This window comes from Nanorana parkeri, unplaced genomic scaffold, assembly GCF_000935625.1.
Source record: "Nanorana parkeri isolate BGI_ZX_2015 unplaced genomic scaffold, ASM93562v1 scaffold448, whole genome shotgun sequence".
Lineage (NCBI taxonomy): Eukaryota > Metazoa > Chordata > Amphibia > Anura > Dicroglossidae > Nanorana > Nanorana parkeri.
In genome coordinates, this window is record NW_017306716.1 from 38596 (window position 1) to 51126 (window position 12531).

The window sequence follows — 12531 nt, forward strand, 5'->3', positions numbered from 1 at the left end:
CCTCAGTACAGCCATATGGGAGCCTGTCCTCAGCTTTAGGTGTCTTTTTTTCCTGGTGTCATAAAATAAAGCTTTAACTTCAAAGCAAGAAAGTTTAAAGAGTCTGGGGACAGGAATATGATCGTGGTTTTTTATTTTGTGTGTGCAGCAAATCCTTTAAAAGATGTTATAAAATACAAAATGAGCCCCTTTGCACTATTTCAGAACAGGGGTTACTTGACTGCAGATAAGGGGTTGGGCTCAGGTCAGTGGATGGGCATATTTTGACCTCTTTAATATATCTGGATGGGGCCCCTCTGGCCAGAGCTCTCCAGTGTCAGCACACACTCCTGCTGCACCTGCTGTATCTGTGCCTGATGTCGGGGCATTGTCTGCTTTATCATTTCTTATTGCTCAAGCCCAGGCACAGTCACTTCTGGTGAAGCTATGTTGGATGGCAATTTCTTTTGAATCCTAATGATTTAGTGGGGTTTAAGCTTCCCGCCCTTGACCAGTGAATGACCTCCCATTGACAGCTATTCTCTATAAGCAGACATGGAGATTAATTAAAATTGGGGTATAGAAAATGAGAACAAACAATTGTTGCCAAGTTCAACCAGTCAGATTATGACTCATTTTTTATTTTAAGGAGAAATTAAACAAAAATTATGATTGGTCGCTATGGGCAACAACTCCACTTTTGTTTACTTTTTCTCTTTGGTGGCCCCCCTTTTTCACTAGAAGGGTGCTCAGAATTAAAGAGATGCAATCAAAGTGAATCTGTCTGTCGTAGGAAATTGCTGCTCATCATAATGATCCAAAGGGGCCGTAAATGTCTTTTGACACTGGAAGTGATAACTTCTACATAAGTTTTCTATCAGTTAATGAACTGGCTCTTGTGGTGAATCAGTCGTATACCCTTACTTTTCAGCTGTAGTGGGTTATCTAAATCAGGTGAGGGTTTCTGAAAATTGTTTTTGGGCAGCAGCTAACTGCACTCCTTGGACACATCATTTGGGAAAAAAAAAATTATTTCTAGCCCCCTAAATAAACTAACCCTGAAGCAAACATGGTTGCCTCCTCCAACAGTGGTGGCCTCTCACATTGTCAACATTTGGGCTAGTATAAATGTAGTCCTGGATAGCCCACATAGAGTAACAGTACATAGACTTGAATGTGACATACCCATACCGCAGGAACAACATCGCAATTAAGTCTATAGGATTATAGTGAGTCATTAAAAGCACTGTAGTAGCACTGGTTACTGCAGTGTTTTACAGGATCCCCATAGTCCTACCAGATATAAAATATATACACTTACATGGGGCCAAGGTGGACCAATGTAAGTATACACAAATATTAATACCTGGAGTTTAGCTTTAAATATAATATTCACACAATGTATTGTGTGAACATTCTCAACTCTATTGATAAGTCAGCCTCTTTGTACAGTAAGTCTGGACACTGGCTATTTTTTAGTGAATAATAATCAGAATTCAACAGGGCAATTAGGTTCTGTCTAACTACCCATCAACTCTTAAGATCCTGGTTCCTGGTGGCAGCCTATCTATTTTAGAATATACCTACTCTCTTAACTGAGGGGTGTTTGTAGGTCAGTACAAACATAACACTGATCCTGGAAAATTACCCATGTATCCTTAACCACTTATGTATTACATATACATTTTGAAAAGGTGAAGTGGTGGATTTTATGTCTGCAATTCAGTTTTTAAACGTCATTACTGAAATATGTGGAGGACAGTAGCTGTGCCCATTATTGGCTGTAAACTGAGCTGTCCTCAGACGTTTGCAGTGGCTCTGTACTTTGTGATTACTGTGATGACCAATCACACTGATCACAGATGTAAACAGCCCCTTACTCTTAAAATGTATGAAAGAGGAACTAATGAATAAATTCATTAATTAATCATTAATTACAGGTAGCAGCAGATCAAGGGATCATTTTTTTAACTCTCTCCCCACTCTTCTCCTATACATCTTTTTTTTAATGTTTTATAACAAAGTGTAGGGAACAGTTTTTTTGACATCTTTTTTGTTTCTTTTATATATAAAAATGTAAAAAAAAAAACAGTGGTTATTATGTCCCACCTAAAGAATGCTTTATCTGTCTAAAAGAAATTACATAAAACATTTTGGGTGTAGTGTTGCATGACCGAGTAATTGTCAGTCAAACTATCACAGCACTGAAAACTGAAAATGGCCTGGTAATGAAGGGATATCACAAGCTGGTACTAGTTGGTGAAGTATGCTTAAGGCTGACATTTTTTGTTTTGTTTTGACTAGAGTGAGGAAGGGTTAGGAAGTGGTGATAAGAAATGTTGCAATACAGACATACTGTATACTATATTACAGAGAAAACTACCCAAGATGGGATTTTCCCCTATGTAGAAAATATTCCCTCTTAGTACCTGCTGTACTATCCAAAGCGCAACTTTTGCGTTTAGATTTACTTTATTGGTTATATTATGTTCAATAGAATCATTAACCCTTCACAATGTTCAATATTAGACTTTATTTGTTCATACCTTTTATAGATCCTTCTGTCATGCCAGAAGATATGTATTAAAAACAAAAAGTACTGGTTTAGCTAATGACTCAAAAAATAGAACTTCTAATTGATCTGTGCCATCGAAGTCTTACTGCTACAAGATGACCTTTGACACACCGTAATCCAGAAGGCACACCTCTGAGGCACAAACCAAGAGTATGTGTGGAAATTAATTGGCTGCTTCCTCATAAAGCCACACGGGGGAATTTGGAAAATATTCCTTATATTTTAATATTAGAAGAACATTTTCCTCAGGGGTATCTTAATAGGTTTGGTGCTTTCTTCTACAAGACTTGCTGTCTGGCCCAAATGTGCAAATGAATCATATTAAGTAATGAAAATAGTTTGCCATGTAAGGTTTTGAGACCTACATATACAGATGTTATGATTCATTTATTGGCAAACATACTATATTCATACAACCACGTATGATTTATGAAATAAATTAACTTAAGGATAGTAAAAATGACAACAAAAGTATAAAATTATATAAAACAACAAGCCATGTCTAATTCTGTCAGATTGTTTGTTAAAACTGGTTTGAAAAGTTTAAATGGGGTGCTTGGCTGATGGTTGTATCCCCTGCTGTTTAAGCACTGCCCAAATGATTGCTCTAAAAATTAGCTGAACACATGAGCAGTCAGGGCTTTGTAGTAAATGTGAAATTCAGGCAGTGGCTGTCTGTTTTGCATTGCAGCCCAGCCTGGGCTTGAGTATTTTCAGCATCATTTGCCAGTGTGAACATAGCTTTAATGCCAAATGCCAGTATTTTTTTTATCTAATGCATGATAAAAAAAAAAAGCTTCCTAACTGCTTGCACTGACTCTGCCCCCTCCTTCATTGTGTACTTTCATTGGGTAGTGTACTATTGGCTGATCACTTAATATAGCCTTGGACCCAGTAATATCAAAGGTAAGTTCATGAAATTGTGTCCTCACAGTTCCCTGCATTCTGCAAACAGTTCCCCAGTGGAGGTCCCCTTCATTTTCTAAATGGACACTGAGGACTTGATGCGGTAGCCTGTATTCCCCATCTTGATATCCTAGTCAGAGTTAAGGCAGAAGATGAGACTCAGCCTAAATGTAAAAAATGGGGTTAGTATTAGAATTTGTGAGGTTTTTTTTGACACTTGTTAAAGGACTGCTAAAAAAATTCACGAGAAGTTGTCAAAGTTAGACATGTTAGACATGTAACATTAGTTACTGGGTAAGGACTGCTTAAAAAAGTTGTCCATGTCAGACGAATTTCGGCTTATTCGGAGATTCGGATGCGTCAGACTTTCTGAATGAAAGAAATAACGAATACGAATGTATCCAAATTTTTGATAGTGAAAATTTGGATGAATCCAAATTGTTTTACGAATATCATTTGGAATGAACTGATGTTATTAAACGTTTAAATAATTTTAAAAAAAGACAGCATGGAGTCTCCTCCGCAATTCTTACCAGACCCTATAGGTCTGGCAGGAATTTTAAGGGGGACCCAAACGTCCAAGCATGGGGTCCTCTCAAAATCCCTTACCAGACCCTTGGTTTGAGCAGCTGCCTGGCAGAGCAGAAAAGGGGGGTGATCTTGCACCATACCAGGCCACATGCCCTCAACATGGGGGAGGGTGCTGCAATAGATTTGAATACACACAAACATTCGTTCGTAATTATTATTGAATTAAAACGAAAATTAAGAAAGGTCCAAATCCGAATGATGAAACAAATTGACTTCCCCAAAAAACAATCCATCACTCTGTAGCTGAGAGCTTGTTCACATCGAATGTGGTGCTTTCCAGAGCAGTAGCTGCTGGAAAGCACGGCAATCCCTCACAAAACTTCCCCCTGCGTTCTAGGTCAGGAGGGGGGCGTGGCGGTGCATTGAATTCAATGGCACCGCTTCCACGCCCCCCGTCCACAGTGCAATCGAACACGTGGCAAAACGTTTCCTGCGTTCCGTTCCACTGCAAACGCAAAAAATAGAGCAAGCAGCAAATGTTTGCGTTTGCAGTGGAACGGAACGCAGGAAACGTTTTGCCACGTGTTCGATTGCACTGTGGACGGGGGGCGTGGAAGCGGTGCCATTGAATTCAATGCACCGCCACGCCCCCCTCCTGACCTAGAACGCAGGGGGAAGTTTTGTGAGGGATTGCGGTGCGTTCCAGCAGCTACCGCTCTGGAACACACCACATTCGGTATGAACAAGCCCTGAGTGATGCATACTCAATGTTCATAGCAAAGGCACTGAAAGTAGGGTCCATTCAGTTTCTCAAAAGCACACTGTATTAGGAAGGCTGCCAGGTCATTGCTGGGAGAGAAAGCAGGGTGAGCTAAAAAAAGCTGCTGAGAAACTGACTAGACTGATTTTAGTGTCTTCACTATGAATTTTGAGGATGAATTGCTCACCTGTGCCTACAGCTACAGATATCATTAATTACATTTGAAAGCTTATTTATTGATTGTTATTGTAAAGCATATATAAATAATTGAGAAACTTTCAAACTATGTCTGAGCTGCATTGATCTGCATCTGCATAAATCAACACAGACCCAAAGCAAGGACACATAGAAAATAATTGTTTTGGGGTTTTTTGTGCCCTGTTCACACCATACCGGTGCATTGAATTGAGCTGCATAAATATGCAGCATGTCTGCATTTTTATGCAGCTCAACTAACTACACCACATCAACAAAAACTGTAGCATGTCACAATGTGCTGCAGCTTATAGAGTTCAAGTTAAAAAAGGTAAACTGTGCAATGAGTTGTAACAATCCATCCCACCACCCTTCACTGAGCCTACAACTCACCACTCTTCACCACCCATGCACAACGTTCACCAGTCCACATGTGTTTTAGCACATGGGCTGGTGTGAATGCACCCTTACATTTCCTTACCCTGGTTCCAAATTCACTTTAACCCCTGGAAAAGGTGAAAAGCTAAAACAATTTCTCTCTCCAGTGAAAAAGCTTTGTGTATCAGGTGTTCACAAAGGAAGAATGCCTTAATAATGCATAAAATCTTTTCTTTAAAAGATTCCTGGCAGCAGTGCCTTACATTTTTCCCTTTTTGATGAATAAAACATTATCAGATATGATAACACTTGATATACCACATGTAAACCAGCAATTCTGAATGCAGAGCTGGCCCATGAGAAAAAATATATAATTTTCAAGGCCTGCGTCATATCTTAAAGTGACACTAAACTCAGGAGTTAAATCTTAAAAATGCATTCAAGTACCTTAACTATTAACAAAAATGTATCTTATTTGTGTATCACTCAGCTGTAGAACCTCAAATCATCTTTGAATTGGTGCTGACACTGTCCTTCCTTCTGAAGGGTGGCTACTTTTGTTCCCCATGATCCCTGTGTGTGTTGTAAAGTAGCCAACACTCCAAGCTCTCTCCTGTGATGGACTACAATCTCACATTTAGTTTACTAATTTGTATTGAGATTGTAGTCCATTACGGGAGCGAGCTTGGAGCAGTGGCTACTATACAACACACACAGGGACCATGGGGAACAAAAGTAGTCACCCTCTAGAAGGAAGGACAGTGTCAGCACCAATTGAGAGATTATTTGAGGATCTACAGCTGAGTGATACACACATACAATACATTATGGTTAATAGGAATAACATCCCATTTTTAGATGTGTGATATAAGTAAAAAATCCTAACACTTTGTGTTTTAGGAAGGACACCTGGCTACGGGAACGTGTCCAGAGGGTATCTGTAAATGGCAAACCTCAAATACTATGTAACTATGTAACTATGTAACCTATTGTCAAATAAATGTCAGTTGTCTATTTCCCTCACAGAAAAGGAAACAACTGGAGGCCCCGTTCATAGACGTTTTGCAAAATATGTGGCATTCTGTGCAATGATGGGTATCTCTGATGTAAAAAGTATTTGTTACTGTGCTTGTTTACTCCTACATGCCCCAGAGCTTGTTGGATCAACAGAAGCTTGATTCAAGCACACCGACTGCAAAGATTAGGCTGTCTTGCTGTGTACATTGGCCATTTATTTTAAAATATTGTAAATATGGAGCAAACAGAGAAACAATGCATATGCTTTTTTAAAGTGTGTTATGAAATAAAAGGTTAGAGCTTTTGAATACATTATTGTTTTATGTTGAAAACGAACATTCCTGAATGTACTTACCAAGAGGTTGTGTATCAAACTATTAAATAATTAGCATTTACTTTTTTTTATTATACTGTTGACTCCAGTTTTTTATAAATGTGTTAAAGGTCATGTTTACCGAACTTGATATTTTTTAAACTCAATATCAGCGGTCTGTAAGTCTGCGTAGTTATTGTCTGGCTATTGTAAAATACACGTCATGCCATTTATTAACAAGGAAAATTTATTTTTTACCAATAATAAAAAAAGTTCCCAGAAAATGTTTTTTTTTCAAAGATGAAAAAAGATATAGGAGTCTTTTAGACCTGCTACTAACTTGCATTTAAGTGTATTTTTAGCATACATCAGTCCTGGACTCTGTACTCTCAAGCCTCTGAACAAAACCAGAAGGAAATTATGGAATAGTTGAACGTATAAAATTGACCACAATCTGGCACTAATTCACAATATGGCTTTTTTAATAATTCTTAGCATTATTATTATTATTATTATTTATTTTTGCTCTATTTCAATGGCTATCCAATGAAGCAAAATGCCCACCCCCACTAGATGCTTTCTGCACATTCCCCTGCGAACCCATTGCATCAAGGCTCTGCTCTCAAATAACAGGAATTGGGGTGAATGACACTAGGTACCATAAAATCGTAAATAAGGAAATGGTGCTGGATCGGGGAACAGGTGAGTATGTGGGGGACAGTGCTGCAGATAGAGAGAAAAAATAGAGCAGGTGCAGCTACTTTTTTTATTTGTAATATAGGTTGATAACTTTATCAAATCAACAGCATAGAAGGCTAGACAAGAGTTCAACAAATATTTTTGTATTTGGGTAAATAAAAGGTTGGAAGCCAAAAAGCAGCATTGCCCTAGATGCTACAGCACTGAAGAAGCAAGCTCCTTTAGTTTAGAATAGGCTTAGACTAATATTCCCACAATCTCTCTTGTATTCAATAGTGATCTCTGATGGTGTGCTTCAGATGCACAGTTAGCTCCTTTTTAAAATAATAAATTAAATATCTTTGCACACTCAGGCTTTGAAAAACTCTAACCATTTCCAGTAAAGCAGAATTTTTACTTTTAATACATACTGAGATACATCGCAAAGATCTGTATAGAGGTTTGAAGTATTTCGTAATTGTGCTTTTTCTTTTTTACATTTTGCGGTGTTCTTGTGATATCCGTTGACCAGCATATGTGCTCTGGGATCTGACAGTACGAGCTGTACTGAATAATAACTGCACCCTCTTATTGATTAAAAAAAAACATCCAGACCTCCTGGTCTACACCTCTGACCTCCTCCTGAACCTGCTGGATTAAAGCTGTATTGGGATTTCTTTACACTGGAAGACTATGAGGTCACAAAAAATTCTCACAGTCCAATTAAAACTAAAATAACATCAATGTCTTTGGCTTTCTTCATTTAACAGTCATGTGTTAATACTCAGATATACTTTCTGTGACGTGTCTCAGTGAGTAAAATAACTGTTTAATTTTAAAACTAATAATCATTTTATTAAATGTATGCTGCTTGCCAGTAATATTAAAACAAATAAATAAGTCTTGTCTCAATACAAGATGCATGTGTTTTCTTACTTTAATCTTTTTGTGGTTTGTGTATTTTTCCAGATCTGTACAGTAATTTAGCAAGAAAATTTTACGTTGTGCAGGAGCTTCCTGTAATAAAGGCAACTCACTGCTGCTTTCACTCCTTTTGCAGGGCAGCTGGTCTTGTATTCACGCCCTGTAATTATCTGGGGGGCTGCTGGGTTCCTGCCACAGCTCTGCTCTGTGCACAGAGTAATATGTGCAGCACAGTGATGATGTCACTGCTACTTTTACATAATATCAGAGTTTGCAAATGAATTTATTGCAAACACAGGGAATTATATCCTTTGTGGCTATTGAGGAATATACTTGAATGAAAGTTTTTTTGCTCAGAGCTCAGCTTTATTCCATATCTAAACCTGTGACAATAGAGAGATCTGATGACCACAAACTGAGTGGGAACCATACGGAAGTCATACTAAACACAGTGCTACCCTAATTTCTCCAAAATTTGCAAGTCATACATTTCTATTCCCAACTCTACACAAAATCCATAGTTCCTGCTATGCTAAATTTATATTCATAAAATGTTGCAACACTAATGTAAAAGAATAAACAGTCAGGTAGACACCAAAAATACCTAAATGAATTTGAACTGCTAAGAAAAATATGCCTATGATTTATATAATATTTGGTCTTTGCTGAATCATAATTTTATTCCTGTTTAATAATATGTTGACTGTTGGAACGTGAAACCTTGTCATCTAAAAATATAGACATAGTTAGAAAAAGTTGACATTAACACAAAGCTTTACCTCCTTTCACTACAAATCTCATTAGCATGCAGCTCTGCATGCTAATACGAAATCATCTTACATTAATTTTTTTGCTTTTATTACAATTAATGTTTTTTCACTTCCTGGTGATGTAGGCCTCACCTCACCTCACAGATGCATTCTTGGATGACTACATCCCCAGTGCATTCCTAGGAACTCTCATCTGTAAACTGCAAATCTCACAAGATCTCAGGGAAAGACATTTCCCCCCCCCCCCCCGAAAAGTGAGGTGCACTGTCACATATTCCAGGAGGGAAACCTAGAGTTCCAGCAAGTAAAGGAAGATTTGGATTTGTCTGCCCTAGTGAACACCCCCATACAAAATATACCTGCTTGGCACACCTGGCAAGTATGTTGCCAATTCCATAGAAAGCTAGGAATGTATACCAGGGGCATCAGATGTGCTTACCTGCCGGCAGCCATTTTGGTGATGGATGCCGACAAAGAGAGGAGGGGACATTCACCCGGCAGGATAAGGTATGCCGCCAGGTCCACTTCTCTCTACTGCCACTGTCGGGCTCTCGGTCCATGAACGAGTGCCAGACTTTTCAGAGGGGGTGACACCAAAATGAGCCATTGCAGGACTTGCAGATTCCTCCATCTACGCTAAACTGTGTGGATAGAGGAATCTCCAGCAGGACAAAGTTTCAGTATCTTGCTAGTCGGCCCCACTGGCTGTTAGAATACCTGAACAATCTGATTGGGTGCAGGCATTGTTCAGGTATTTTGAGAGCCAGCGGGTCCGACTAGCAAGATACTGAAGCTTGGCCCAGTGGCAGATTCTTCCATCCACACAGTTTTGCGTAGATGGAGAAATCTGTTGCACTTTTTCCCATCTGACCACAGGCTGATAGAAAACAAATCTATAGAAAATATATAGGTCTCTGGCCAGCTTTAGTCCAAGCCTAACATTCTATTCTTCAAAGCCATCAAAAGCAGCATTTAGTTTGAAAACCTCCATCAACAATATCACAATCTAAAACACAAAGTGGCTGACCAGCTAGTGTCTCCATTATTGTATATGTGCAGTGAAGCATGTAATCATCTCTAAGTTAGTTCAAGAAAAAGAAACTTGTCTGCAACATCATAAATATCAAAAAGTGATTTTTTTTTACCTTTCCCACCATGTTCTGAGCTTTTACCTTCCTCTTAGACTGACATATTGCACCCTGGATATATATGTAAACCAATACTTTACACAAAGTGTAATTGTGGACACTTTAGAATGTTTCCAATGTTCTGAGAAGCAAATATTACAAAGATGACTTTGCCTCTTTCTTGTGTATCAAACCGTCTCCTCTCTGCTTAGATAGAGTAAGCGTATGTCCTATGGTAATTACTCGGAAGAAACCAGCTGGGTATAAATCTAGCAGGCTTTTTGGCCTTGTCAGATTAAAACTTACCTATCAACCAGCTCCAGTCCTTTACATCTTCCTAAATCCGCGCTGGTGGCAGAATTTACGACCAAGAATTGCATTTTGCAAAATGATTAAACTTCCCAAACATCCATAAAAAAGTTGCAAGCGGTTGTTCTATGGGTTTTATTTATTTTATTTTTTCTCGCACAGGCTGCTTAATTTATAAGGCTGGGTGGGGGAGGGGGACGGATCGGGGGAGGATGGCATTAATGGTTCCCAGGCACACAGAAATTCTGCATTTCCCTCTCTCGGTTTTCGGCGTATTGTATATAGTTGCATTGTTGTCATGTACAATAATGGATTAGCCATGATAAAATACTTCAGGAGACATGGCAGGGAGAGAAATTTAACCCTTTACTGGGGCTGAGCGATGTGAATATTCCTGATAAGGAGGTAGCTGTTATTTTTGCGATTTTACACTGTATTCAAATGATGGATATCTGCAGACAGGAAGGAAAAAAAGGACTTGGAGTGGAAAATGATGGTAATACAGCATGAAACGGGGCTAAATATCAGTTAGGCTGACTGCAGTTCTTTTATAATCTATTATTTTCACACCTATCTCGTCCTCCTGGCCAGGTCTCAGGAACCGTTAGCTAATTAGAGATACTTGAGCAACGTGCTGCTCCTGGACACTCATTGCTGTCTTGCTGCCTGCACTGTATTCACTCTTTGTATAATTTTCAATGTTATGCATGCAAAACCCATCCTCCTACTGCTCCCTTTGCAAATCAATTATAAATAGTTTGGGCAGAGTGCCAGATGTCTCGCTATAGCACCTTCCTGGTTTCGACACATGGATTAAAGAACAAACCATCTACTCGTTTGCTTTAGCAGATGGTAATTGAAAAACCTTGCCCCAGCTCGCGTGTTCTGGGATATGCACAGGAACAGGAGCCAAAAAGAACGCCACGATTGCCCACATGATTGCCCACACGCTCCTGTGTTATGTTATTGACCATATTAGCGGCTCAGCATCTTCGCGGTGACACAATTTAGTATCCAACACTCACTTGGTTTTGGTTTGTTGTTTTGTCACTTGTTCACGCTTGCAATTTGTGGTCAGCCTAGGTTAAATAAAAAGGATAACAAAAATGTTCAAAGTGGTTTTAAGGGAATATACAGCCTTCTCTATATATATATATGTGTTATCAATATGTGTTAATATAAATAGCTTGTAAAAAGTTTTATCAGTACATGTTTATTTTTTAAATCATTGGTTTTTATACCTACATTTTTATTACACCTGTACAAAGGCACTGATACATTTACTGATTACATATACATGCAGTGCTTGGTTGTACAGACTAATAATTGCTTACTGATTCTTTTTTCACAGTGGGAGTCAGCTGGGTTGATTTATTAAAGGCACATAGGCTTTTCACTTTGCAAGGGAATTGCTGGGGAAGTTTCTCTTACCTTAGTGAATGTGGTAAATTTTTACTTTGCATAAAATACCCAATTATGTGCAAGGAAAATTTTAAAAATCTGTATTTTTGCTTGCACATGATTTGGTGATGAAAATCAGCAGAGCTCCACCTCATTATTCACTAAACTAAGGGGAAACTTCCCCCGCAAAGAGGAAAATTCCCTTGCAAAGAGAATAGCTTATACACTAAACATGATAATTTCATTTTGTTCCAAATGGATATTTGTATGAAGTTCATTAAACTCAGATATTCAATGCATCATTATTTCCGAATACGAGCGCGTCAGAATGAGAATTAATCCGAATGCTTGTTAACGAAAATTCGCATCCGTCCAAATTTCGCTCAAAACAAAACAAATTATGATGTAACTGTTCTCTGGCCAATCAGATGGGCTTTTCTTGGGCTGTTGGGGGTTGCGTTAAAGGCACAGACACGTGACTTCATCCAAAATGGAAATTCGGATAGATCCAAAATCCATATAATGAACCAAATTTCGCATCCCAAATCCAGGAAACTAAAGCAATACAAATCTGAATCTATCCAAAACAAAACAATTTTTTTGTGGGGTTACATGTCTATTATACACCTTTAGTAAATCAGCCCCTATGGGTCAGTTCAGACTCATCA